This window comes from Gopherus evgoodei, chromosome 15 (assembly GCF_007399415.2).
Source record: "Gopherus evgoodei ecotype Sinaloan lineage chromosome 15, rGopEvg1_v1.p, whole genome shotgun sequence".
Taxonomy (NCBI): Eukaryota; Metazoa; Chordata; order Testudines; family Testudinidae; genus Gopherus; species Gopherus evgoodei.
Genome location: NC_044336.1, coordinates 3,255,880 through 3,261,035, shown reverse-complemented (window position 1 = coordinate 3,261,035; position 5,156 = coordinate 3,255,880).

Here is a 5,156-nt window from a genome sequence, read left to right as displayed (position 1 = left end):
CCCTTTGACCACACTCCTATAAAAGAAAAGAAAAAACCAACACGCTCCTGTAGCCATCTGGCCCAACCTGTCAGAGGACCTTTACCAATACTGGCTCTGACTTTGGGTAATCCCTTAATATTTTAGAAATATTGGAAAACCTAGTAGTTTTCCAGGCATGTGATAGGATCGCATAAAAGTATGCGGAGGAGCTATTGAGGAAAATGGCAGTGAGAGCCTTTTCCCTCCTTGGGAGATTACGTTGTCCCTCTGTGGGGAATCCTTTCCTGCCAGATTCAGTGCTTTAGTTCCTGGACACTGCCAGGAGGCCCAAGTTCCATCCCTAGCAGCTTGGCTGTTCCATCCCCTACTGTGAACCTAAACTGCCTTTAAAGGACTATCTAAGTCCCTCCCAGGCCTGCTCCCATTGGGAGTCTCTCTCCTGGCTGAGCACAGGCTGTCCTTATATCATCCAATAGGCCTGGATCCTAGTTACATGCTGCTCCTTCTCATGTGAGCCCTGCACTTATTCCCTTCACCAGAGGTTAGGTTCAGTTGAGCTGCAACCCCTTTAATGGCCATCTCACCCTGTGACAGCCTGGAACTAGAAACCTGTGGGCTAATAGTAACTGTTTCTATGAAAAGTGCTGAAGACACAATGGAAGAGGAAATCCTTTGGAGTGGATTTAAATTATTCCAAAGAAAATTGAATGAGAGAAAATGTCTAGCATTATCCTCCTAGCAAAAGAAAAAGTTTAAGGTCCGAAAGGACCATTATGTCCTTAAGTATCAGGCACAGAGATCAAAGCTGGTTACCTAAGAAATACAAATAGAAATGAAGTCTAAATTCTGACTTTAATAGACTAAGCAAGTTTGAATCAAGCAATGTCTCACCCTAACAGATGGTACAAGCAGGTTACAGTTCCTTAAAACACAGACAGGACTCCAGGCCAGCCTGGGACCAAACTTTCCCATTTCAAAGTCTTTGTTTTTCGGATATTTTTCCAGGTGTGGAGATGGGGAAGGGGGGAACAGGCCAAGTGATAATGTCACTCTCTCTCTTTTATACTTTCTTTCAGCTGCTAGAAAGACCCTTGGGAGGTGTGTTAGGCCTTGTCTACAGTACAGCGTTTTGTCGATGCAAGTTACTCTGACAATCAAAAATCAGTATAATTACATCGCTTGTGCATGTTCACACTATGCTTCTTCTGTTGACAGAACACAGCCACACTTGGTGCTCTAACATCAACAGTGAGAGCAGCAGTTGGAAAGGATGGATCCCACACTCCTCTCTACTGGGGTGGTCGCTGTTATGAACTAGGTCTGTTGATTAATCACAGTTAACTCATGCAATTAACTAAAAAAATTAAATGATTAAAAACAATTTTAAATTAATCATGATTAATCATAGTTTTAATCACACTATTAAACAGTAGAATACCAATTGAAATGTATTAAATATTTTTAGATGTTTTTCTACATTTTAAAATATATTTATTTCAATTACAACACAGAATATGTTGGGGGGAGCTGGGTTGGGCTGGCGGAGACAGCAGCTGGGGCTGGGCAGTCTCCATGGGGGACAAGGTTCTTCTCACTGTAGAGAATTTTATATCATAAGTTAATAACCAGAGGAAAAGGGGCGATATCAGTGGGGATTTTTCTTCCAAATGGAAGAATTAGAGAGAAAACAGCAACATCTGCAGCTGGAGATGAGTGTCTAGTATTTGAAAAATGGCCTTTCCTTAAAGGTGACCTGAAGGAGAGAGAATAACTGGGATCTGCTTCCTTTTGTGATTCTCTAGGTCACATAGGGGAGGCCTGACAGCTTCCTGGCAGGGTTTTTTCCACCTGAAAAAAATGAATTGTGCTAGAGTTTTCTCCCCAAAATATCTTCACTCCCCTGTTGTTGCTGTGGCTGGTTGGGAAACTACCATGTGTATTGGGAGCTTTCTTAGGGCCAGTCTACACTTAAAACACTGCAGTGGCACAGCTGTGCTGCTGTAGCATGTCAGCGAAGATGCTCCCAACACCAACGGGAGGTGTCTCCACTTCCCTGCAAGCCAGTAGCTGTGTTGACAGGTTTACATAGGGGTTAGGTCAGTTTAACTGCGTCAAATCATGGGAGTGGATTTTTCACACCCCGAGCGGCATAGTTCTACCAACTTAATTTCCTACTAGAGACCTGGCCTCAGATTCTCAGTGCCGAGGGTGGTGCTGAGTATTGAACTAACAGAGCTTTTATGCCAAGTGTTCTTAAGACCAGAATTTTTAATTAGTAAAAGAATAAAAAAGCTCAAAGGCCTTTTTCCATATCTATTGATCCCAAGGAAACAACAATCAGAAAACTCATTATTTTATCTTTTCCTGGTCACCTTTACAAATTGTGGCTGCATCACCTCAATTCAGGATTAGGTGGAAGGGAGCTTGATGGAGGTAAAAGTCTGTGCCCCAGAAAGGTCTAATCACACCTTTCTGCCATTAGTTAATCACACTAAAAAATAAAATGCTGATGAGGAAAGTAAAGCACTGACACTAGGAAGTGTAATTTCAGAGTCATAAAATATAAAGTGTAGCCTTTTCTATTGAGAGTAAATGTTGTGATCTTGTCTTACATCACTCTGGGTTCGGCTCTGGTTGCTACAGTTTCAAGCTCAACATGTTACCAGGGGTTCTTTCAACCCAAAGCTCTTGGTAACTTTACTCTGGGTGAAGAGATGTCAGGAAATAAATCAGGGGAGACAGGGCCGTCTGACCAATAGATGGCTGGCACAAACAGGACAACACAGGAGTACTTTCACTTAAAGCTAAACTTTACTTAGTCTCAAGCACCTACACAGGTCCACAACAAGTTAGTAAAACACCCCCAACCCTTGATAATTACCAAAGCTGAGTGTGGCTTTTGAGTGATACAGCACGTCTGCTGCTGGGGAACAGAAGATGCATCCAGAGGGAGAGGCCAGTCCCAAAACAAGTCCCCCCGTCTCAAGCTTTTTCCCCTTATTTATACATTAGTAATTAAAGAAACCTTGTTAAGTAAGCAGTTTCAAGAAAGAGGTTCCTTCTGATTATTGATTAACCAGGTGTGGGTTTTTCCAGAACTTGCAGCCTTGAGACCTCAATAGACATTCCTGGGGCATATCCTACTCTTTGAAAACACATGTATCAGCAATTTTAACTCAATTCTTATCAGGAAGGACATGGGGTCAAGCTGCCCTTTCAATGGCACCCTAAACCCCCTCCCCTCCTGCCTTGGTCAAGCTGAGACTTGCTTTTAACCGCTTGCTGACTAGGCTGTTTTAACAATAAGCCATAGTGGTTTCAGGCACTTTACTAGTTTGCCAAAGTCTCCCCGTACAAACAGATTGAAAGTCACCTCTGCTATGCGTTTCAGATGTAGGGTCTCTAGGACCTCATGAAGACCAAGGATAGTGACCACACATACATCCGCCACGTCTATTCTGTATTACAGGTTTTATTAGAGTCACAAGCAAGCTTATAATTCCCAAAGCGTATATAAATCTTGTGAATACCCTTGCACACGTTATTAATATAGTCATACTCATATCCTCAAAGATATCCTTAGAGTCTGATGGATTCCTCAGCAATTGATCATCCATAGAGGGATGGTTCCTGCTGGGAATTTTCTAATTAGTGGAGCCATGCAGGTGTGGTTTCACTAATTAGGCACCTGAACCCCAGAGAGGATGCACATGTAAGATCATGAGGTGGTGGAGCGGGAGTTGGAATAGGGAGCAATGGGGGGCTGAGGGATGGCGGGGAGTTTGGGGTGTGCAGGGCTGCTGAGGCGAGGGAGCAACGCCTCTCCCCTAACCCCTGCTGAGCTGCCGTGGCCCTGGGAAGAGAGAGGCGTCTCTCTCCCAGCCCCAGCTCCGGGGCTGAGATACCAGGTTGGAACACAGGTGCTGCCAAGCCAGAGCTGGCCTTTGGGAATCCAGCTGATCTCTGCAGACAGGTTTGTATTTTCCTGTTACACTGGGGAGTGGGAATCTTCCCTCTGCAGGAATTAAAGCTCCCAGTGGGAGGTGACTGGCCTGATCCTTTGTGAGCTCCTGCTTTCCACTAGCCCAGTGGTCCCCAACCTTTTTTGTCTGGCAGGCACCAGACGACAAGCCACGGAGGACAGTGGCGGCAGATAAGCATCCATCGAAATTCCGCCGCCAAGCAGCCACGTCAATAGGCATTGCTGCCAAAATGTCGCTGACAAGCTGTGTCATCCAGAGGCGTCGCCGCTGAAATATCAGCGGCATTTCGGCAGCGACGCCTCTGGATAATGCAGCTTGTCAGCTGTATTTCGGCGGATGCTCATTTGCCAGCCAGTACGCAGCGGCACTTAGACGCCCTGGCGGGTGCCATGGCACCCACAGGCACCACGTTGGGGACCTCTGCACAAGCCTCTTGGGCAGCCCAGCTCCAGAACTGCTGCCGCCCAGGAGAGTGAGATGCTCCTCCTCCAGCCTCTGCTGAGCTGCAGTGGCTGGACAGATAAGTGCTTTGCTGAATCAACCTTCCTGAATATTCCTTACTGCAGAGCTTTCTGCTTCAGTGACATAAATCCTTAGAAATGCTGGATCCTTCTGCTTCTGACATCCCCAGCCATGTATTTGCCTTCCTGCCTTTGCCTCCTTCCTCCCTGTCTCCAAACCATGTCTTTGTTTTCCTCACCAAGCAGAGTTCAGTGAACTTCCTGTACTACTTCCCAGGCTCTTACCCTTAAAGTGGCAGAGCCGGATTAGTCAGGACCTCCCTCCAAATGAGGAAAGCAGTACGGACAAGAGCAATTACAGGCAGGCGGGGTCTTCTCTCAGAAATCAGGCTTTGACAGGGAAGGCTGCAGCATTTCCACTGATCATAACTTACATTTACAAATAGCCACAGTAAGAAAAATGCGGCATGAGAACTTAATCGAATTTGATTTAAGGATGTTTACTTAGTATATTTTGAAATGTGATGCTGACAATTTGTGTTTAATAGTTACAAAGTTTTAACTTTTTGAATCTCAGTATCTACTGCCATTAAATAATTATTGTGTGACCAAAATATTGTCTGACCCCCCCCCATAAATTCTCACAACTGTGAACATTTAAATTGATAAAAACTGTGCACTGTGAACGTTTAAACAGATAAATATAAAAAAACCTTTAAAATAAATATTA